Below are 25064 nucleotides of genomic sequence, written 5' to 3'. Positions count from 1 at the left end.
TTTTGGGTATTCCGTTAAAGGAATCCGGCGGTCGTGGATCCTGTCTGATGCCTGTGTGGTGGGGGGCCATGGCACGACCCTCGGTGACATCAGGGGAGAGCTTATAGTTGGATTAGCATCAACAGGCTCCACCTACTGGTGAATAAACCCCCCTTTTAGACTCACCCCTCTCCGAGTGGGTGGAGTCAACTGACGTGATCCAATGCCTAAGCCAATACCTTTTCACTTGCTGTAATCAATAAAGTTGTGGCCTTTTCTTGCCCATTAACCTTATATTACGTGTTCGTGTGTCTTCATTCCACTAAGCGGGAATCGGGTCCTCGAACCACAAGTAGGGTGTTATATGCTAGCAGTAGTTTGCCCCTGCATGCAACCTAGCCATCATATCTAGAGCTATCTAAACACACACACACACACACTGTAATATATTTATAGTATAAAGCTTCAAAATAGTTTGACTTACACCACCCTTTTTGCCAGTGTAAAATGTAGGTGTCTCCTCCATTCAAAATACTGAATTATTCAAAATAGTCTGGCAGACTTACCCCACTTTAGAAAGGATTATGTTCCTGTAAATTTCATTCACTTTGGCCTCAAAGGGAAATCATAGCAATTTTTAGGTTCTCCATTATAGTGAATGGGAACTGACTGAAGCAGAATGTGCAAAGAACAGTTTACCAGCAGTTGTGTTTTGTTGTTTTGTTTTAATACACTAGGTGAGCTTTGGGGTCCATGCACTCTTGTAATAAATGGTCCATGTTCAGCCTGAAGGCATATACATTGATGAGCTCTTAGGTGACTTGCAACACCTGGAAGGTAGTGGGGTTTTCAAGCATGGCAAAGCAAAAATTCATCAGAATATACATAATAGTAAGTTGAATGCCTTGAGTTCCTTTCTACTATTGGCAGTCATAAGCCTGATGGTTACTTTATAATGTCTGCTTTCTTACAAAACCAGTAAATGTAGGTGAAATATCGAAGCATCTTAATCAAAATCTAATAGGAAAAAAGAAAGAAAAGACCTGATCCTTATGCATTACTTGGCTTGGTACAATATCAATATTGATACAAATCGATCAGAGTTATTCTAAGCTTACATACTAATTTTGTAAAATGAATCTGCAGCAATTATTTATTCATTATAATGGAATGCCCCAGTATGGGGGGGGGGGGATCTGTAGACGCTTCCTATAGAAGAGTAAATTACTTTCTTGGAACCACTACAAAGATCTGAATTAATTGCCACTGAGATGCACATTAGTGGATTAACATGAACTTTTCATTCCACCTTCTGAGTTAATTGACTTTCAAACTCAAGCAATGACCTTATTTTAATGAGCATGTTAGAAGCCTGTAAACTGTTAAAATGCAAGACATACATAACTTTCGATTTTAGGATAGTGCTTAGATCAGTAGTGTTCAACAAGAAATCACTTGTAAGCATTGCCTTTCCTTGGGAATTCATGCTTTATCTGAAAATGGGAAGGGTTACATTCATCCCAGTATGAAGGAACAGGCCAAGTAGGCAAAATAGCCTGATTCTAGCATTCTAAAATAGGTGGAGGGGCCTGAGAGTTTTGGTGTGTTTTTTTTACATAGAGCCCACACCCCCATTATGGCCTTCTTTCAAAATCATAAGGGAGGCAAGCGTGTTCAGCTGAACATTGTTGCAGTCCTTTGTGCGACTGGAAGTCTTGTGTGATTAGGGTTCAATTTGATTGACTCAATCAACTCTCTAGGGGATCCTTTGCCTGAAAATTTCATCTGCTTCTGCCAAAAGGGAGGAGAAACCCTACAGTTATTTTTAGATTCCCTTTAAGAAAGTTTGCAGACTTTCATGTTATACAGTGTCTCAGAAACCCAAATCACAGAAGCGGAGAGAGGCTTGAGCGACTCAAAAACAGTTGTGGGGGTTTTTTTTGTGTGTGTGGATTTTTTGGGGGGAAGACCGCAGATACAAGGCAAATAGTGACATTCTGCAGGCATACTTCAATGATGGTCTTCCTTTTGGACCTGCAACTTAATCCCCTTGGGGGGGGGGGCAACATATTCTTTTTTTAAAACCCCACTGTGAATCTAAATTTGTAAAATTCTTATACCCTTCAGTGTTTCATAATCCTTCCAGAGCACCCAAACCAAGTGGTGGTTTTCTTTATTTCTTCCTTTTGAAAAAAACATACTTTGGTAAGCTTCGATTGCAATAAATATATTATTCATTAGCCTCTTGTTTGTGCATTTGGCCTAGCAGCAGTATATGCACTAATTAGATCATCTACCCAGCCAGTGGTCAAAAATATCATAATGTTCCTAAAGCACAGAACAATAAGGAGACAATAAGCTATGTTTTCCATAGCATAATGTAACCTAAGCCAGGACCAGGTTTTTGATGTTTCCTAATCAACCTAAATCCATAAAAGGAAGTTGGGGAAATTGTGGACTACAGCTGAGACAGACTGCAAAGAAGATTCAGTCACTATATAGCTAACTGAAGTACAGATCAAATTTTAATGCATCTTTCACCCCTAAATGTCATTCCCTAATTGACGCTATTGGAAAGGTGCTGTTTTCCTTATCAGGTTCTTTCTCAAATGCTTTCAAATGCTAACCACTTGGTGCTTGATAAGCTATCAAACAAGTCCACTTCCCAGACAGATTAAAAGGCAAGACAAGAGCAGCTGGCAGATCAATTTTGTTACAGCACTGTGCAGAGAAGCTTGTGACAGTTCAACACTTTTCTTTTTTGGCCTTAGTTTCAAGATCATGATAATATCCATTTGGCATTGGTATGAATATTATGGGGAAGGTGACAATACTCAGTCTCCAGGAATATTTCCAGCAGTATAAAAGTAACTTTCTTCTTCTTCTTCTTCTTCTTCTTCTTCTTCTTCTTCTTCTTCTTCTTCTTCTTCTTCCAAGTTCTTTAAAAGTGTTAGTTTATTCATTTGTATTGCTTTCTTTGGCTTTCTTTCTGAAAGTTGCCCTTCAGTGAATCTGATTAGCTGAACATTACTATGGTGCTAGTATCTGTGTGACTTCCCTGAGAAGTTTTGCTCTCAGTCTGTACTGACTGGATTTTGCTCTGGCAGAGAGCTGGGGGTACAAAGAGAGTTGCTGTGCAGCCATGGAATAAACCACTATAAACCCTGCGTGCCATTGTAATGGATTGCTTTTGTCATTTCTACACCAGGTAAAGTTAATTTTTAGCCCCCCCCCCCATTTCTCCCCACCTGTTCAATTTTTTCCCTGAGCAAAGGTGGCAACCCTACTATAGACCCAACAACCAGAAATAATTCTTTAAAATGGACAGCAACACTATTTTACAGAACTGTTCTACACACCACAACAGGGGTGATGGAACTGGCAGGGAAACAACTGGAAGGGCCAGATCATTCTGAAATTTCAGAAAATTCTCAGGAAAAACCCAAGCTTTTCCTATGAAGTCTCTAAAAAGACTCAGAAAGAAGAGGTTGTTTGCAATCAACTTGTGAAGAGTTAGCCCAGTTCTTCTACTCATTTGTCTCATACTGGTTACAGAACATTTATATCATGTTCTAAACCAATAACAACTAAGGAGGCATTGCAATAAAATCTAATTTAGTCCTGCCCATTGTTGTCAGCCAATTCAGAATGTGTAAAACTGTAAATCTGCATGGACTGATGATGCTCATTAAACTGCTTGTAACTGGAACCACAATTTAACAAAATGAGAAGCAGTCATAATGGTAGACCCTCCAAGCATCTACTTTCCAGGGACGTCTCAGTTTCTGATTTGATCCCAGAATGTCCCACTTTTCTTCAGGATGTCCCTATTTTCATTGGACAGTATGGGGTTATCTGACCCTTGAGCCATCAGAAAATAATCCTGTATAGGGAAGTGTTTTTTTAATGTTTTAGTACAGGGGTCAGCAAGGTTTATCTTGCCTAGACTGGATAAGTCCCATGGAGATCCCTCTGTGGGCTGAATTGCATGGTTTCCAGTGTCTGCTCGTGCTCAGACACAATTTCCAGTGCCATGGAAGTGAGTCCCTGCGGCGGTTTTGCGCAGTGCGTGAGTGAGCAGCTCAATTCGGGGGCAGCTCATGGGCCGGTCAAATGACCTCTGCGGAAAGCTTCAGGACCATGGGCCTTAGGTTGGTGACTCCTGTTTTAGTATGTTTTAATACATGTTGGAAGCTGCCCAGAGTGACTGACTGGGGCAACCCAGTAAGATGTGTGGGGTATAAATAGTAAAATTATCATTATGGAATGGGACGTCCATATTTCCATTGGAAACATGTTGGAGGGTATGTTAGGCGCGAGTGATCATGCTCTTCTGAAGTTTACTATACAGCGGAAAGGAGCAGCCAAGCATACTAGGACTCAATTTCTTGACTTTAAGAAAGCCTTTGTAATTTAAGAAAGACTTTGTAATTCAGCAGCTTCTCTTTCCAGTCTATTTCTGAAATTCCTTTGTAGTAAAACAGCTACTTTGAGATCTTGTATAGAATGTCCTGGGAGATTGAAATGTTCTCCTACTGGTTTCTCTGTCTTGTGATTCCTGATGTCCGATTTATGTCCGTTTATTCTTTGGCGTAAGGTCTGGCCTGTTTGTCCAATATAGAGAGCTGAAGGACACTGTTGGCATTTTATGGCATACACAATAGACTGGAAATAGACTGGAAAGAGAAGCTGCTGAATTACAACTTATCACCAAACTCAAAACCATGGAGAAACCTGGTCTGAACAAAGACCTTGGATTCTTATCTCATTATACATGACAAAGCCATTTTTCCCCTTTTCACCCCTTGCTTTTTCCTGTAAGACCTATTGCAGTCGTTAAGAGTCGTCAACAGGCTCATCACAGCTATCTGCCAATCACCCATTCCCACCACCCTTCTGAGTAATACCCCTCCCCACCTTCTCACTATATAGAAGGGTCTGGAAACTTCTGTTTCAGTGTATCTGAAGAAGTGTGCATGCACACGAAAGCTCATACCAAGAACTGACTTAGTTGGTCTTTAAGGTGCTACTGGAAGGAATTTGTTTTGTTTTGACTATGGCAGACCAACACGGCTACCTATCTGTAAATGTTCAAATATATAAAAGGATGTCACATAGAGGAGGGAGAAAGGTTGTTTTCTGCTGCTCCAGAGAAGCGGACACGGAGCAATGGTTCCAAACTACAAGAAAGAAGATTCCACCTAAACATTAGGAAGAACTTCCTGATAGTAAGAGCTGTTTGACAGTGGAATTTGCTGCCAAGGAGTGTGGTGGAGTCTCCTTCTTTGGAGGTCTTTAAGCAGAGGCTTGACAACCATATGTCAGGAGTGCTCTGATGGTGTTTCCTGCTTGGCAGGGGGTTGGACTCGATGGCCCTTGTGGTCTCTTCCAACTCTATGATTCTATGATTCTATGATTCTATTCTATGATTCTAATGGAGTGTCATTTTGAGATTTTTTTCTGGCAGAAAAAGTGAAATGACCAAGTTAATACAATAGTTTTCAAAGAGATGTGGCAACCAGCAGACGGAATAATACGGCCTTAAGAAAGCGTTCAGAGTAGTAAGGAGAACTGCAGTAGCTCTGGATGTTTCATGATGGTCTATTTAGAAGGAAAGGACAAAGGCTACATCAGTACCTGGTGAGACAGGCCCTTTAAATGGGGGAAGCACACATTTAACCAATCAAAAATAAAGAAAGCATGCAGTTATCCCATAATCTTTTATTGTGATGCTGGAGGGTAATTTTCACATTTGGTACGCCCTCTCAGATTGCCCAGCATGTTACCCAGGATCTTTTGGGTAGCATGTTCCCGACTACTTTCAGTACTATTATTATATGCTGATGTGCCACAATGAGCAAAGCAGCTTAAAACAAACATATACTTACCATTAAATAAAAAGTAAAAATTTCACAACAAATAGGACAAAGGCAACTATGAATAAATTCAGTATTGCAAAGAAATAATCTAAAGCATAATACATAAGTATGGAGCACAATGGAAGTTAACATACAATGAATCAATACAGTTCAAAGGGGTGGAGTCTTCTCATCAGGCGAGATTGTTCACAGCAGGCTATGGCTGGGCAATTCTGTTTCTCATATTTTCCAATTTTAACTTTAGTTCTCTACAGTTCCACAGCATTTTGCATGTTTTGAAAATCCTTATGAAAATTCACCAACACTTTAGGGCTAATTTCTCCTATATACGTGTTAGCAGTCATTTTTGCCCAATATACACTATGCATTTCTATATGATCTTTTCACTAGCATGCATTTTATACACATTTTGCCCTAGTTGATGCATTTGTTGTACACATTTCTTGGTTGGAGAACCAAATTACAGAATTCATAGATGTGGGCTTCAGAATTTGCACCCTCGTCCCCTCTGCTTGGAAAGTCCCCTAACCAAAGTTCTGTGCACATAAAGTCTGGATGCCACCCAATCTGTGGATTTTGTTAATTCCATTCAACTGAAATATGCAGATACGTTGTAACTCCTGAATGAAGGGCAAGTATTGCGAAAGCGTGTTCTCCTTCATGGAGAGCACATGTTGCGGTGGGGTCTGCTGAGCCACCCCTCTGTTACCAGGCAGGGTCTCTAAAGATGGCCTGGGGCAGTGATTGGTTCACTGGGTTGCTGGGGTAAAAGTTATGTTGCGATTTTGGGGGGGGGGTAAAATGTTTAAATACTCTGCACGCAGCCTGGAGCTTTCTCTTTGCTGCGTGCAATGGATCACCCGCCCACCCACCCTTGAGTAAGGGGTTGTTGCATTGACCTTGCTATGCCTGTCATGGGGTCATCTGCCGTTGGGGCAGGGGCCTGGTAGGAATTTTGTCCATCTGGCTGATTGGCTGGGTCATTTGGTTTTTGCCTACTGCGTAGCAAATCGTCATAACTTGTAAGGTTGCGGTTAGGCATTGGTTATAAATTGGTGGAGGAGGGGTTAGGATAGGCTGGGCCTGCCCCTCCATGGTTGCTGCAGAAAGGGAATTCCGTTAAAGGAATCCTGGGGCATGCCATCTTTTCGTCCAATCCCTGGAATGGGACTAGGGCCAGCAAGCCTTCGGGGAGCATGCAGATGAGAATTGAGGGTCTGTGACTCAACTCCATTTCTCCCCGACTTGCTTTCCCCCGCACTGTCTTTTGGTGGTGCCCGGAAGTCAGTTCTGTCCCCAGGCAGGGGGACAGATAGTCTTAACCAATGCCTAAACAACCACTCACGGTTTTGTATTTAAATAAAGTTGTGGCCAAAATTATGCCAAAAACCTTAAACAAAAATTAAGTGTGCGTTGTGAGTTATTTGGGGGGGTGGCTTGGGGACCTCGACACGCAACTAGCAACTCAGTTTATTTTGCCACTTGTAATATGGCGTACTGCTTTTCACTTTAAGTTATCTGGTTCTACTTTTATTCCATTTTCCTCCCTGTTGATCAGTTAATTTTCCACCCAGCCTCAGAAGATGGAAATAGAACTTCTAATATCTTTCTTTATTTCCATGTATTGAACAGTGGGGCAGAATTGTGCTGGAGTATTCAGTTTTAAGCCCATGGCACTTCCCTTTTCTTGTTTAAAAGGAAATCAATACAGCGCAGCTTTGTGCTAAGAGCTTCCCCTTTAGCAGAGGTATGTGTGCATATATATAAAATATTTGACTGATTATACTTTACATTTTTAGGCTGCTGCTGGGGGAGGGGAGAAACTCCTTTAATGGTTTTAATTATCATTTTTTGTGTGGAAAAAATAATAACCTTGGGAATTTCCTTCATAGATTATATAACTTTTGGCTAACTTAGTTTTACTGTTATATGATAATGGATTGATCTAGCTAAATCAAGGCAATTGATTTATCTCCACCATATTCTCCCATCCCTACACCAAGTAAAAAACAGCAGCACCTCATATTTCATGGAAATCAATAGCCTGGGGTTTTTTGGAAATACTGGTTCCCACAATTGCCATGTAATTTATTGTGAAGTAGGATGATGTTCCTCACCAGCACACATACACTCAAAACTTTTCCATACAAGTCTCATAGAATCATAGACTCATGGAAGGGACCGTGATGATCATCTAGTCCAACCCCTACAATGCAAGAATCTCATTTGAAGCATCAATGGTAGATGACCATCCAACCTCTGCTTAAAAACCTATAGTGAAGGAAGCAGCTAGGTTGCCTGCAGCTTGTAAAGCCATGTGAAGGGCAATAAAGCAAAGCACAATAGAAGCCAGTGTGGTGTAGTGGTTAAGAGCGGTGGACTCGTAATCTGGTGAACTGGGTTCGCGTCTCCGCTCCTCCACATGCAGCTGCTGGGTGACCTTGGGCCAGTCACACTTCTCTGAAGTCTCTCAGCCCCACTCACCTCACAGAGTGTTTGTTGTGGGGGAGGAAGGGAAAGGAGAATGTGAGCCGCTTTGAGACTCCTTCGGATAGTGATAAAGCGGGATATCAAAATCCAAACTCTTCTTCAATAAACAAGATATGCTTGTATATTTCAAAATGAATCTGTGGGTGGCTACTTTGTGCTCACGGCTGCATTTGAAATAATCACAGAACCCTCTTTGCTCACTTGTGAAGGTGTGCATTACTCTCCAGTGGCATTGCTTCCTTCTATTAATTTGTGGTTTGGAGTGGGGATAAAGTTCCCCCTCTTCTGGCCACAGGAGTGGAGCTGGCTGGGTCTGGAGCTGGAGCTGAGTTTCCCCTATCTTGCCCCTTAAGCCACGTGGGGAGTGGGGCTGGCTTAATAGACTGTAGTAAAGAAATCCCCCAACAACTTTAGAGTTACTTTTTAAAGGCATGATTGATTGTGATATTAGCTTTCTTGTGGTGGTCTGGAACTGAACCCGCAATATCTCCGAGGTATGCCTGTAGTGGTTAGAGAGTCCCAGGTTGAAATCTCCACTGCCATGAAGCTGACTAGGCCATGGGCCAATCATTACCTCTCAGCCTTGCCAACTTACAGGTTCTTATGAAATAACATTGGAGAAAAGAGGGCAAAGTAATAAATACTTAATCCTTAATAATTCTTAAATTGTTTCTTGAACCATATTGGCAGTTTTCTTGCGACACTGTAGTTTGGGAATTACTAGCATAAACAATAGCAGATCTGTTGTGCTGACTGTTTGGAGGTTCCAGACCCATAATGTCAAGGGTGAAATGCCCTTCAGATTCATTCTTCTTGTTGAAACCAGTGCTTTCAGTAGGAATTGACCTGATAAATATTTCCAAACAGAACTCTAGAGCATAGGTAGGCAAACTAAGGCTCATGGGCCAGATCAGGCACAATTGCCTTCTGGATCCGGCCCGTGGACAATCCAGGAATCACCACGTGGATCGCCAGTGCACGTGTTCTTTCCCTCTCCCTCACACAGCGGCGGCAGCGCCTCCTCCCTCCCTCCTCCTGGTTTCTCCCTGCCCTGCCTAGAGGAGGAAGATGGCTGGGCTTTGTTGGTGCCAGCAGCAGCAGAGCTCAAGCGGCCGCCATTTAAAGCAGCTGCTCTCCGGAGCCCTTTCGTGCACCGTTCACCGTTCCTCCGCTACCGCCAACCCCTGCCACTCACAAGACAAAGGTAAGTAGCCAACGGTGCTCTTGCATCATTTCCCCCCAAAAAATATAGTCCAGCCCCCAACAAGGTCTGAGGGACAGTGGACCAGCCCCCTGCTGAAAAGGTTTGCTGACCCCTGCTCTAGAGTGAGTGTGCTTCCAAACTGTTGCTATTTCTTTTTCTTTTTCCTTTCTCCTTCTGTTATGAGGCTGCATTTTAATATTTTAATGTTTCAATATTTTAATGTTGTATTTTAATCTTGTTTTTAAGTTGTGTTCATTCAACTTGTTTTTATTATTGCTTGTTAACCACCCTGAGCCCAGCCTTGGCTGGGGAGGGCGGGGTATAAATAAAAATTGTTGTTGTTGTTGTTGTTGTTTCCAGGTGCAGTTAAATCACACACTAGCAAATTCAGCTTGTACAACTAAAACTGATAGAGCACTCTTGGACAACAAACCTGCTTTCCCCCAAACAACATGCTTTCTGTGATCTAGAAAGTGTTGGGAAAATGCACTGGAAAATGCACTTTGAAGTGTGAAATAACAATTGTTCACTGTAACATTCTATAATCTCCCCACAAACAATTCAGAATGAATGTTCAGTAACTAACCAAAGTGGTTTCTGCAAAGGAATCAGGCTGAATGCTGAATAAGCAAGTTTTCTGTAAGCAACTTGAGTAAGTGTTCATATTTGTAGCTTCTGATCACTACCATTGTATCCTTTACCAGTTGCTGCTGCTGTTCTTCAAGCCAATGCTTTTAAAAAAAAAATTATCAAATGATCTTATTGCTGGAATAATCCCATGAACAATCTCAACCAATCAGATATCTTGAAGTGAACAGGATCATATCATTTTGCTACACTGCCAATCAAATTTGATCATATGTCAATGGAACTGAGAGCCAATGAATCCAATTCATAGTGAGGACAATGTGTCCTGAATACGCATCCCCCCCCCCAATTCCTTTTTGGCAATGCCAAAGTTTTGGACTTTTGGCCCATTTCTAACAAAGTTCTCAGATAGTCGGTAGCTGTGTGGCTGAAATACAAAGGATTTCTGAATTTGTGTGAACATACCGTATAGTATTATCTCTCTATAGCCACAGCAAGTACTGCAACACTCCAACAGTTTGACATCAGCCCTGAAGGCACACTCTTCCACAGATGAATGCCAACAACAAAATCTCAGGATAACTTCTACGAGGCAATAACCCCAGCAGATTGAATGTATGACTGAGACTACTCAGGCACATGTCCCCCTGAGTTCAATCAGAATTTATCCCAGACACAATTACAGTGGTGCCTCGCAAGACGAAATTAATCCATTCCACGAGTCTCTTCGTCTTGCGGTTTTTTTGTCTTGCGAAGCACGGCTATTAGCGGATTAGCGGCTTAGTGGCTTAGAAAAAGGGGGGTAAAGGAAAAAACTTGCAAGAACTCGCAAGACGTTTCGTCTTGCGAAGCAAGCCCATAGGGAAATTCGTCTTGCGAAGCACATCAAAAGACAGAAAACTCTTTCGTCTAGCGAGCTTTTCGTCTTGCGAGGCATTCGTCTTGCGGGGCACCACTGTACTAGAGAATGAGTCCCACTGAACTCAGAGTTACTTTTGCATAAATATGCTAAAAAAATACAACGCCACTCTCACAAAGCCATATTTTCTTGTAGATTGCTGGAAGCCATCTTTGGAAAGACTTGTGCCTATGGGTTCATTCATAAATCCTAAAGTTTGTTTAGCAAAAGTTAACTTTGGTCATTTCTCTTATTTGAAACCCTACAATAATAACATCACCCACTAGATTCCCTTGACTTCTGTACTCTCTCACACATTCAAAAATAGCACACAAACTCCATTTTATTTTCTAATAGAATTGAAGTCCTTGCAGTTTCTAGAATTGGTTCTTGCAGATAGCTATGCATCATTTCAGCAATTAATTGCTTATTAAATTCTTGCTTGGGAGTGGGATGCGAGGATAGTATGTGGCAGACCCAAGAAGTCTGACATTTGTGTTATTAATGGACTGCATATTGCTCAAGAGTGGAGAGCAGTGATTTTGAACTGGAATCACATTTGCTAATTCAGGCATGTCCTGAAATGAGGTAAGAGACCAATCTTAAAGCACAGCTTTCAGACAGATTTTTTGCAATTAGGACAGGACACAGATATCTTTTAGGAAGCTGCCATCATCTAAAATTGTTGCAGTTCACCTTCACATAAACTATCTGGGGAATTTCAGTGGAATCAATAAATTCCTTTATTTGTCCCACAGCCAAAGTGAAGACTCAACAAGAGTTGGATGGAGATTATATGAAGGCAGCCCTGTTTAGGGAAGCTTTTAATGTTTAATAGATTATTGTATTTTAATATTCTGTTGGAAGCCGCCCAGATTGGCTGGGGAAACCCAGCCAGTTGGGTGGGGTATAAATAATAAATTATTATTATATTATTATTATAAAACATAACAAAAAATGAACTTATGCCAATTAGACAAAACAAGTACGGGCAGGTGTAACCTGCACAGGCAATGAGGAATTATCTCCTGACGGCAGAAAAAGGCAAAACCAAGCCCAGATCAGATTCTATCACCCAAACTGCCATGATGGGAGGCAAAATTTTGATCTCCCTTAAATGGAAATAATAATAATAATAATAATAATAATAATAATAATAATAATAATAATAATTTATACCCCGCCCTCCCCAGCCAAGACCGGGCTCAGGGCAGCTAACAACGAATAATAAAAACAAGTTGATTAAAATACAATTTAAAAAACAAGATTAAAATACAACATTATAACATTAAGCTGCAGCCTCTTCACAGGAGGAGAAAGGAAAAAGAAAGAGAGGGAGGGAATCAAACTGATTCTAAGCCAAAGGCCAGATGGAACAGCTCTGTCTTACAGGCCCTGCGGAAAGAAATCAGATCCCGCAGGGCCCTGGTCTCATGAGGCAGAGCGTTCCACCAGGCCAGTGTTGAAAAGGCCCTGGCTCTGGTTGAGGATAATCTAACTTCCTTAGGGCCGGGACCTCTAAGGTTTTGCTATTTATGGACCTTAAGGTCCTCCGCGGGGCATACCGGGAGAGGCGGTCCCGTAGGTAAGAGGGTCGTAGGCCATGAAGGGCTTTAAAGGTCAAAACCAGCACCTTAAATCTGACCCTGTACTCCACCGGAAGCCAGTGCAGCTGGAAAAGCACTGGGTGAATATGCTCCCATGGCAGAGACCCCGTGAGGAGCCTCGCTGCAGCATTCTGCACCCACTGGAGTTTCTGGGACAGCTTCAAGGGCAGCCCCACATAGAGCGAATTACAGTAGTCAAGCCTGGTAGTGACTGTCGCATGGATCACTGTGGCCAGGCCAGGGCGGGAAATGTGCTTGGCATGACCAGTGCCAGCCACCCCCATGCTTCACCATTCAGCAGGTGACACCAGTTAGGCTATAAGACCACCACAGCAAGTAGCTCCTGAAGGCAGATGACACTAGGAAGTGGCTCTCCACCCAAACACGCCTTCGTGTGCCTACCAATGCTCAATTCAGCTTTCTTGAATACCCTGAATGCCAATAAAATTAAACAGCCAAATCAAAACCCTCTATATGGCAAGTAGGGGGGTGGGGATCCTTGCCGGATCTCTCAGCCAACCCCCACCCTCTTTTTATGCATTGCTGCGACAGCGAACTTGGTATGGACATATGTCGGCCGCAATATTGATGGGGCTGGGTAACAATGTGACTGATATAACATCTATGGCAGCGTTCGAATGACCCTTGTGTAAAATAAATATTAAGAAATAAGGAAAAATGGTACGACATGTTGTAAGAATGCATTAGAAAATATATTAAGAGGAAGGTAATAATTATAACTACATTCAAAATTACAAACGTTAATTACATTGGGAAATGATGAGAAGTCTATTTTATTTTATTTTATTTACTTTATCTTAGTTTAGTTAGAAAATATGTGGAAAGAGTAATTTAATATTTAACGGTAAATTTATGTAAGGTTATTTTTTTCTTTGTATGTGTAGATTTAAGATACTGTATGATATCTATGAACTTCAATGAAGGATTTTTTTTAAAAAAAGAATACATTTTAAAAAAAAAGATGGGGCTGTGTAGGAATTTTTCCACTTGACAAATTGGCACCAGCCATTTGGTTTTTGTCTACCTTGTAGCAATCGCCACAACTTTGTAATGTTAGGCACTGGGTAAGCCTTTGTTTATGGGAGGGCAGATTTTAGACTCCACCTGCTCCTCCTCAATAAGGGTATCCTGTTAAAGGAATCCAGGGCTGTGGATTGATGTCCGTAGCTTGGGTGTGGGCTAGGGCCATGCCATAACTCCATAGGGGACCCTGGGGTGCCCTGATTTGGCGTATGTCATAGGGTTCCCCCTACTGCTGGTTTACCCTTAGTGAGACTCCCTGCAGATGGGCAGGAGTTGGGATATAGTCTGGTTTTACCCAATGCCTAAACCAGTGGTGTCCAAACTTTTTTCAAAGGGGGCCAGATTTGATGAAGTGAAGGACTGTGAGGGCTGACCAAAGGGCCGACCAAAGTTGTTGAGCTTTTTTTAAAAAAATAATATTTATTGAAGTTTCGAAAAGGTTACAAAAATATAAAAGAGAAAAAGAAAAAAGGAACAAAAAATAGAAAATACACACAAAAAGAAGTAAAAATAATATAAAAACAGTTTTAAAAAACAACAACACGTCATCCTTTCCATATCTTAACTTTCCTTTACTTGTTTCCCTGACCTCCTCACACCTCCCTTTTTTGTATTCTAGTTCAATTAGTAATTTCAGCAAATCCTTTCCATTTTTTCTTTTATCTTGATAATTCATCTAAATATATTATAACTTTGCATTTTCACCTAATAACACTCAATTTTCAATTAAATAATTTATCTTTAAAAACCTAGCCTGTTTATTAAGCCAGCAAATGCTTCCATCTTTCACTACTATATTCTGTCATTCAATTTGCCTTAATTTATTTTAACCTTATCTTACCATAAAATACCTTAAAACTTAACACTTAATACTTATTTGTACATAACTCCATATTATTTCTACTAAAGCCAAATAGTTTCCTTCCAACGTTTTTCCTAATATTCATTAATTTTACAATAATTTCCAAAATAAAACTTTAAAGATTTTCTTCCAATCTTCATCCAGCGGCTCTTTTTCCTGGTCTCGGGTTATGTCCGTCCTTATTGTCCTTTTCTTCGGGTCCATCAACCTGGTAATCTTATGTCCAAAGCTCTTAAGTCTCTTCCATGTCCCTTCTGCAGATCTTCTTCTTGTTTATACTTGCAGGTTTTTTTTAGGATTTTACCCTAGGAAATAAACTGCCACAGGGGCCAGATTAAACCGACCGACAGGCCGGATTAGGCTCCCAAAATGGACTTTGGACATGCCTGGTCCAAGCCAAACCACTCACATCTCTACTCAATAAAGTTGTGGCCTATTTTATCCCATTAGCCTAAAATTTTTGTATCCGTGTGTTTATTATATAACGGAACTGTGGGGCCTGGGGCCTTGGCTTGCAATCAAATTAAGAATAGTGTAAAGTAGGAAGGAAGGTGCACTAAAGATCTATTGAGGTGCACCCAAAATTCAAGTGCCAAGCATACTGCTGTAAGAGTTTGAGAAGGGATGTTGCAAAAAACCCAAGAAGGGTAGAAGCTTGGGTGGGGCCACCTTATATGGCTGTCCAGCACCAACAAGCTATTGTATCTAGTCACTAGACTATCACAAAACAATAGAATAATAATAATAATAATAATTTATTATTTGTACCCCGCCCATCTGGCTGGGTTTCCCCAGCCACTCTGGGCGGCTTCCAACAGAGATAAAAAATACACTAAAATATCACATATTAAAAACTTCCCTGAACAGGGCTGCCTTCAGATGTCTTCTGAATGTCAGGTAGTTGTCCATCGCCTTGACATCCGATGGGAGGGCATTCCACAGGGCGGGCGCCACCACCGAGAAGGCCCTCTGCCTGGTTCCCTGCAACTTGGCCTCTCGCAGTGAGGGAACCGCCAGAAGGCCCTCGGAGCTGGACCTCAGTGTCCGGGCAGAACGATGGGGGAGGAGACGCTCCTTCAGATATACTGGACCGAGGCCATTTAGGGCTTTAAAGGTCAGCACCAACACTTTGAATTGTGCTCGGAAACGTACTGGGAGCCAATGTAGGTCTTTCAAGACCGGTGTTATATGGTCTCGGCGGCCGCTCCCAGTCACCAGTCTAGCTGCCGCATTCTGTATTAGTTGTAGTTTCCGGGTCACCTTCAAAGGTAGCCCCACATAGAGCGCATTGCAGTAGTCCAAGCGGGAGATAACCAGAGCATGTACCACTCTGGCGAGACAGTCCGCAGGCAGATAGGGTCTCAGCCTACGTACCAGATGGAGCTGGTAAACAGCTGCCCTGGATACAGATTTGACCTGTGCCTCCATGGACAGCTGTGAGTCCAAAATGACTCCCAGGCTGCGCACCTGGTCCTTCAGGGGCACAGTTACCGCATTCAGGACCAGGGAATCCTCCACACCTGCCCGCCTCCTGTCCCCCAAAAACAGTACTTCTGTCTTGTCAGGATTCAACCTCAATCTGTTAGCCGCCATCCATCCTCCAACCGCCTCCAGACACTCACATAGGACCTTTACTGCCTTCACTGGTTCTGATTTAAAAGAGAGGTAGAGCTGGGTATCATCTGCATACTGATGAACACCCAGCCCAAACCTCCTGATGATCGCTCCCAGCGGCTGCATGTAGATGTTGAAAAGCATGGGGGAGAGGACAGAACCCTGAGGCACCCCACAAGTGAGCGGCCAGGGGTCTGAACACTCATCCCCCACCACCACTTTCTGAACACGGCCCAGGAGGAAGGAGCGGAACCACTGTATGACAGTGCCCCCAGCTCCCAGCCCCTCAAGACGGTCCAGAAGGATGTCATGGTCGATGGTATCAAACGCCGCTGAGAGATCCAGCAGAACTAGGAAACAGCTCTCACCTTTGTCCCTAGCCCGCCGGAGATCATCAACCAGTGCGACCAAGGCAGTTTCAGTCCCATGATGAGGCCTGAATCCCGACTGGAAGGGATCCAAATGGTCCGCTTCTTCCAGGCGTGCCTGGAGTTGTTCAGCAACCACTCGCTCAATCACCTTGCCCAAGAATGGGAGGTTTGAGACTGGGCGATAATTGGCCATCGTGGCCGCATCTAAAGATGGTTTTTTAAGAAGCGGTTTAATAACCGCCTCTTTCAGCGGGTCTGGGAAGGCTCCCTCACGGAGGGAAGCATTCACCACCCCACGAAGCCCATCGCCCAGTCCTTCCCGGCTAGCTTTTATAAGCCAGGATGGGCAAGGATCCAGGAGACAGGTGGTTGGCTTCACTCGTCCAAGCAGCCTGTCCACATCCTCGGAGGTAACAGATTGAAATTGATCCCACACAACTTGACCAGACAGGACTCTAGCACTCTCCCGCCCCGGCCCTGCTCCCACGGTGGAGTCTACTTCTTCCCGAATCTGAGCGATTTTATCTGCAAAAAAATTTGCAAAATCATTGCAGGAGAACATGTGGCCCGTACTGGGCCCCGATGTTACAGGTGGTTCCGCTAAATTGCGAACCACCTGAAAGAGTCTCCTGCTGCTGTTTTCTGCAGATGCAATAGAGGCGGTGAAGAAAGTCTTCTTCGCCGTCGCTATCGCCACTTGGTAGGCTCGACGTTGAGCTCTAACCCGTGTCCGGTCAGATTCAGAATGAGTTATCCGCCACCGGCGCTCTAGCCGTCTCAATGATTGTTTCATTGCCCTCAGATCCGTGGAAAACCACGGGGCTCTCCGGGCTTCATGCAATCGGAGAGGGCGCTTCGGAGCCAAACAGTCAATAGCCCTGGTTAACTCCACATTCCAGCGGGCCACCAGGGAATCGGCTGAAAGGCCATCAACATGGGATAAAGCATCCCCAACCACTCTCTGGAAACCATTTGGATCCATTAAGTGGCGGGGGCGGACCATCCGAATCGGTCCCACCTCCCTGCAGAGGGGATGGGTCACGGAGAAGTCCAGTTGCACCAGGAAGTGATCTGACCATGGCACTTCTTTCGTTTCGCTTTTGCTTAGTGTCAGATCACCAACATCCGTAGAGGTAAACACCAGGTCCAAGGCATGTCCGCGGCTATGGGTTGGGCCAGACTTATTCAGGGACAGCCCCATGGAGGCCATGCTTTCCACGAAGTCCCGAGCGGCCCCTTGTAAGGTCGTGTCGGCATGGATGTTAAAATCCCCTAGGACGACCAAACTAGGTGTCTCCAGGAGAACATCCGCCACGACCTGAAGCAGCTCGGGCAGGGAATCCTTGGTGCAGCGGGGAGGTCGGTACACCAAAAGGAATCCTGTACTGCCCCTATTGCCCAACTTCCAGAACATGCACTCAGAAAACTGGGTCTTCCCAATAGGACGCCTGGTGCAAACTAATGACTTCCTAAAAATCACTGCAACCCCCCCTCCCCGCCCACATGACCTGGGTTGCTGTGCGTAAGAGAAACCTGGTGGACAAGCAGCGGCAAGGACAGGCCCATCTGCTTCATCCAACCAAGTCTCTGTTACACATGCCAGGTCAAGTCCTCCATCCGATCAAGTCATGGATGGCAGTGGTCTTATGAATCATTGACCTGGCATTGCACAGCAACACTTTCAGGTCATGTGGGTATCCCTTGCTGATTCTAGTATTCGTCCGGTCAGGACCAGACCCAGAGGCAGGGATAGTCCTCAGACAACGACTAAACCTGCCTCCTCTGTAATGACATGGTCTGGTCTTAGCGTAACTCCTCCTCCTACCCATGATCACTGAGATCGGTTGTCCCAGTGCATTCCCCCCTGTGAAGCATATCCCAGCCATTTTATGGGCTGGGGCCCATTCCCCGGCAGCCCTGACCCCTCCCCTTAAGAACAAAATAACCCCTTTAAGAAACAAACAAACAAAAAAAAAAAACAAAACACAAATAAGACAATATAAACAAAAAACAATAGAAATTACAAAAATTACAAAAACATTACAAAAAAAAGTAACACCAAGTAACATCAGTAGAAGACAATTTTGACCCAAATAAATTGTAACATAAGCAAACATAAAATGGTATATTTCCATGACAGATCACAGTATGCCACTTTAAAAAGGAAATATTCTTCCTCTTTCAACACATGTTAAAACAAAATTTTCTAATAAAACAAAGTAGGATGAACTAAGATTAATTTATGCAGAATGGAATAAAATAATGTAAAAAACAAAATGAATAAAAGCATAAAACAAATGCAAATATTTTTGACATAAATCACAAGATCTAAGATAAAGATACAAAAAACAACAACATTCAGCATATAAATTGCAGACTCATTTTCAGTCCTCTCCCTAAAACCCATACCAGATATTGCTCTCTTGATGCATTTATAAAGGACAATATATAATAGTGTGTACAAGATCTTCATCCTGGTTTGAAGCACAAGGACAGGCACATTCAGAGTCTGGCATATTTCTGAACCTTCCTTCTAAAATAACTGAAGGAATCAGATTCAACCAGGCTTCGGTAAAGGCCATCCTATCTCTCAGCTCCCACAAATCCTTAAAATAACAAAGTAGTATAAAACAGCGGCGTAGCATGGGTTGTCAGCACGGACATAAGATTACCAGGTTGATGGACCCGAAGAAAAGGACAATAAGGACGGACATAACCCGAGACCAGGAAAAAGAGCCGCTGGATGAAGATTGGAAGAAAATCTTTAAAGTTTTATTTTGGAAATTATTGTAAAATTAATGAATATTAGGAAAAACGTTGGAAGGAAACTATTTGGCTTTAGTAGAAATAATATGGAGTTATGTACAAATAAGTATTAAGTGTTAAGTTTTAAGGTATTTTATGGTAAGATAAGGTTAAAATAAATTAAGGCAAATTGAATGACAGAATATAGTAGTGAAAGATGGAAGCATTTGCTGGCTTAATAAACAGGCTAGGTTTTTAAAGATAAATTATTTAATTGAAAATTGAGTGTTATTAGGTGAAAATGCAAAGTTATAATATATTTAGATGAATTATCAAGATAAAAGAAAAAATGGAAAGGATTTGCTGAAATTACTAATTGAACTAGAATACAAAAAAGGGAGGTGTGAGGAGGTCAGGGAAACAAGTAAAGGAAAGTTAAGATATGGAAAGGATGACGTGTTGTTGTTTTTTAAAACTGTTTTTATATTATTTTTACTTCTTTTTGTGTGTATTTTCTATTTTTTGTTCCTTTTTTCTTTTTCTCTTTTATATTTTTGTAACCTTTTCGAAACTTCAATAAATATTATTTTTTTAAAAAAAGCTCAACAACTTTGGTCGGCCCTTTGGTCAGCCCTCACGGTCCTTCACTTCATCAAATCTGGCCCCCTTTGAAAAAAGTTTGGACACCACTGGTTTAGGCATTGGGTAAAACCAGACTATATGTGTTGCTTCCATTTCTGGGCTAAGAGTATTCTTGCTGCCGTCGTGACGTAAAGGAATAAATTGTGGTCCTTTGGGGGGATTTCATCCCCAATAATACCTAATAAGAAGGCCTCTGATTTTTTCAGAAATGTATTTTTAAGGATTTTTTTTAGTTCATTATATATCATGCCCCAATAAGCTTTAACTTTGGTGCAAGTCCACCACATATGGTAGAAAAACTCCTCATGTTCCTTACATTTCCAACATAGTCTGTCACTTGTCCTGTACATTTTGGCCAGTTTAGATGGTGTCAAATACCATCTATATATCATTTTCATTATATTTGTAATATTTCCTGCTCACTTTGCAAAGCTTCTATTGAAAAGTGTACTTTTGACTCGGGCTATATTTTCGTCCAAAAAGTTTCACTTGACAGAATTTATTTCATTTATTGATACCATGACAATCGTCTACCAGATGTCGGAAAGACTCAAAGATCTTCAGCTGAAGAGCTAAATCAGTAACTAGGCTATACATCAGCAATACATCTTTTCATTAATGTGTCTCGAACCTTCATTAATCTGTTTCAAGTCTATTTTTCTTTGGAATAGATCACTACTATCACATAGCACTCTGAATTAGGATGGAGTGAAAAATGTTAGGGATGGAGGACAACCAATTATATCATCTAATCTCTTTCCTACAGTTCAATTTTTTCCTATTTGTTGCCCAATCTTTGTTCAAAGTAAATATACACTATTGGCTGCCCCTCTGTCTGTGATGATACAACATTAAATGACTCAGTTCTGCATCTCTTAACTATAGGTTGTTGTTGTTGTTGTTTAGTCATTTAGTCGTGTCCAACTCTTCGTGACCCCATGGACCAGAGCAGCGGTAGTCTCGTAATCTGGGGAACCGGGTTCGCGTCTCCGCTCCTCCACATGCAGCTGCTGGGTGACCTTGGGCCAGTCACACTTCTTTGAAGTCTCTCAGCCCCACTCACCTCACAGAGTGTTTGTTGTGGGGGAGGAAGGGAAAGGAGGATGTTAGCCGCTTTGAGACTCCTTAAAGGGAGTGAAAGGCGGGATATCAAATCCAAACTCCTCCTCCTCCTCCTGTCTTCCACTGCCTCCCGCAGTTTGGTCAGACTCATGTTTGTAGCTTCGAAGACACTATCCAACCATCTCGTCCTCTGTTGTCCCCTTCTCCTTGTGCCCTCCATCTTTCCCAACATCAGGGTCTTTTCCAGGGAGTCTTCTCTTCTCATGAGGTGGCCAAAGTATTGGAGCCTCAGCTTCAGGATCTGTCCTTCCAGTGAGCACTCAGGGCTGATTTCCTTAAGAATGGATAGGTTTGATCTTCTTGCAGTCCATGGGACACTCAAGAGTCTCTTCCAGCACCATAATTCAAAAGCATCAATTCTTCGGCGATCAGCCTTCTTTATGGTCCAGCTCTCACTTCCATACATCACTACTGGGAAAACCCGTGGCTTTAACTATAATATATTAACTATATTATATTAACTATAGGTTAATATACCAGTAAATTTATTTTTTTAAAAAAATTGGCAGGGTTTTCATTTGCCTGGCTAGAAAGAAGTTATTGAAGACTCTTTCTTGATCTGCCATAACTCTGTTATTTATTTTTTTTAGGGGGGATGAGGGTGGCACTGTGGTCTGAACCACTGAGCCACTTGGGCTTTTGCTGATCAGAAAGTCGGCTGTTTGAATCCCCATTACGGAATGAGCTCCTGTTGCTCTGTCCCAGCTTCTGCCAACCTAGCAGTTCAAAAGCATGCCAGTGCAAGTAGATAAATACTGTAGTTACCACTGCAGCGGGAGGGTAAACGTCGTTTCTGTTCGCTCTGGCTTCTGTCACGGTGTTCCACTGTGCCGGAAGTGGTTTTGTCCTGCTGGTCACATGACCTGGAAAGCTGTCTGTGGACAAATGCTGGCTCCCTCAGCATGAAAAGTGAGATGAGCGCCGCAACCCCATGGTCACCTTTGACTGGACTTCACTGTCTAGGGGCCCTTTAACTTTTTTACCTTACCTAATGTTTTTAGATGTTTTAGTTTATTGTTGTGATCTCAATTATTAAGCCACCTTGAGAAATATATGTGCATAGAAAGCTGGGGTAATGTATGTGTGTGTGATATACATACATATATGGCTCACCCTATGCCATAGTTGTCAACGTTTCCCCTTTTTAAAGGGAAATTCCCTTATTCCGAATAGGATTCCTCGCAAGAAAAGGGAAAAGTTGACAGCTATGCCCTATGCCTGTTACTGTAAAGGTAAAGGGACCCCTGACCATTAGGTCCAGTCATGGACAACTCTGGGGTTGCGGCGCTCATCTCGCTTTACTGCCGAGGGAGCCGGCGTACAGCTTCTGGGTCATGTGGCCAGCATGACTAAGCCACTTCTGGCGAACTAGAGCAGCGCACAGAAACACTGTTTACCTTCCCGCCAGAGTAGTACCTATTTATCTACTTGCACTTTGATGTGCTTTCAAACTGCTAGGTTGACAGGAACAGGGACTGAGCAGCAGGAGCTCACCCCGTCGCGGGGATTTGAACCGCCGACCTTCCGATCGGCAAGCCCTAGGCTCTGTGGTTTGTTTTTAATTCTTAATTTTGAATTGTAGCATTCTGTTAGGTGGCCTAATAAAGGCCTAGCAGTGAAGCAGGTTGTGTCCCAAGACTGCAATGCTCCGCTGTGCCCTCCTGTTATTGCTATATGTCCCTGACTTCAGTGAAGCTTATTTCTGAATAAATAGGTTTGCATAGGTACCAAACCTCTTTTTGGATCATTTCCTTTGTCAGCTGAGACTGGGGATAGCGCCAACTCTGAATTTCACTTTATGGTCAACGTAAGATGTCATTTCTGATTTCCCCGAATTCAGGCAATGTTACCCAACTGAGATGCCATCAAATCCTAATTAACTTCAGCATGACGGCATTAAATTAGCAAACTCTGGCAAGCTTGAAAGACAGAAGTGAGGTGATAATACATGGCTCAAATCAAAGGTGGTGCCAATTAATGAATGCAAGCTCTGGAAGACATGGCCTTGCTTGGCAGCCAGTCCACTCATTCTCTGGGTTTCCTATTAATTGAGAGATCCTTACTGTAACTTCTCTTCAGCAATAATTAGGGAGGAGACTGTTAGAATGCTGTGGAGAGGAGAGAAAGTACAACTAGGAATACAGTGGCATCATTTCCAGGCATCCTTTTTGAATATATAATTTGCTCATTTTCACTGGAACTCTTCAATTGTTCTTTATGGAAATAGGTTTCAGGAAATTCAATTAAGAAATGCTGTACCATTCCCAAGGTCAATATTATTATTATTATTATTATTATTATTATTATTATACTCTGCCTATCTGACTGGGTTGCCCCAGCTACTCTGGGTGGTTTCCATTATATATAAAAACATAATAAAACAGCCTCTGTCAATTTTGCATCATTCATTTCTACATATTATTTTTAAAAAACAAACAAACAAACCTAACAACAATGCAAGAACTTACAAATTCATATTAAAATATGCATTAAAATATGTATTATAATGTCACATTCTACATGCATTTTTACCTTCAAATGCATTTTAAATGGATTTCCAAAAGCTTTTTCGGATGGGAAGTGGATTACAAAATTCAGAGACATGTGAAATCTGAAGAATAATCACAAGAATAATCTGTGTATTAATTTGGGAGGTGCACATTAGGTCAGTTTCCTTTAAAAAAAAGTGAAATGAAATGAAATTCACCTCCATCCCTAGGATAAACCTATGTGTACTGATAGGTGCAATCAGTCTAATCTTATGTGCAATTGATAGACTAGATTGGAAGCCCCATCTGTGTGACACATTTCAAGCACTATGAGGCAACAGTTATGGCTTCTGCCAAAGAATGCTGGAAAGTGCATTGAGTTAAGGGTGTTGAGAATAGTTAGGAGACCCTCTTCAATTCCCCACCACCACCATATACCTACAATTCCCAGAGTTCCCAGGAAACCACTCTTGAAAATTCAGCTCTGTGAGGAGAGCAGACATCTTTTAACAACTCTCAACACCCTTAACAGTTCTCAAGAATTGGAGAGGGAGCTAGGGGCTACTAGGGGCGCATCGGAAGATGGCTGACAATAACATCTCTCCGACCCACAGGGGGTAATTAGGAGGCTGTGATGGGAGTAAATAGCCTCCCTACCCCCCTAGGATTGTGGGGGTGTGTGCCCGTGCCTGCTGTGCCCTATACCACCCCCGAATTTGAGGGGATGGGGGCGCTAGGCAGAATGCCCCCCTGTGGATCTTGGCACTCCTGGACGCCGTCTCTGATCCGCGCCACTAGCTGCAAGAACTTCAAAAGGAACAATTAGGAAGAAGCGAATGCACATATTTCAAGGAAGGAGGGGGAGTAAACACTGCTAACTGAAGAGTTCTCTGATAAACAAGAAGAGTCGGAGGAACAAGAATCAATCATGAGAAGACAGCTAAGACTCGGTATGGCAAAGGGACTGATGGGGGAGGGGAAAAAACCTTTCTTTCTTTCCTTTATGTGATAAAACAAGACACCCCCCCTCACAAGTCAGAAATGCCGCTTTAATGACTTAAGCTGTGGATTTACGTCTGTGTGGAGATAATTTTTCTAACCAAAGCATATTTTAAGAAGAGCGTGGAAAGTTTAAGAGCTCTGGAATGACGCAGTTAAAAATACCGTCGCCATATTGGTAAGCTCTGTCAGAGGACTCGAGTCTGGGAGGAGGAAAAGAACTGTTTTTATACTGTGGGTGAGACTCCTCAGTGGGACTCAAAAACGACACATCCTGAGATTAATGATGGAAAGAGCGATGTTATTTATGAAAGTGATGATATATGGAAACCATCACGATATGAGGATTGGTCGAACGGAAAAATCCACGCAGGATATAATTGGTGTTTATCTGCTTAAGGAGATTATCAGAAGAGATCATAAAGGAAAAGAAAAAATGTACGAATAAGATGAGATGGGAAAACAGCAAGATAAGACTGGATAGAATTATGAACTTTATTTGGACTGATTTGGATATGAACGCAGTAGCAA

General features: G+C 42.4%; 2 long non-coding RNA genes across 4 annotated transcripts in view; one reads left to right on the top strand and one right to left on the bottom strand.

Annotated features, from left to right (window-relative positions):
- LOC309342442 overlaps positions 1-25064 on the top strand; it is a 97546-nt gene that overhangs the window by 8247 nt on the left and 64235 nt on the right. The gene's annotated exons all lie outside the window — the stretch shown is intronic.
- Positions 729-23799, bottom strand: LOC309342436. 3 transcript variants are annotated; one of them, XR_014156812.1, is made up of 5 exons: positions 23753-23799; positions 23578-23656; positions 23109-23153; positions 1380-1472; positions 729-809 (listed from the first exon to the last, which is right to left on the bottom strand). It is a non-coding gene; the product is annotated as an uncharacterized lncRNA (long non-coding RNA). The 3 variants fall into 3 exon arrangements; XR_014156814.1 differs by lacking the exon at positions 23109-23153 and having other exon boundaries at positions 23753-23791; XR_014156813.1 differs by lacking the exons at positions 729-809; positions 1380-1472 and having other exon boundaries at positions 22991-23153.

Source organism: Podarcis erhardii (assembly GCF_964252035.2).
Source record: "Podarcis erhardii genome assembly, chromosome: 5".
NCBI classification, from domain to species: Eukaryota; Metazoa; Chordata; class Lepidosauria; order Squamata; family Lacertidae; genus Podarcis; species Podarcis erhardii.
Note: the sequence above shows the minus strand (reverse complement) of the source record. Positions and strands in the feature narration are given on the sequence as shown.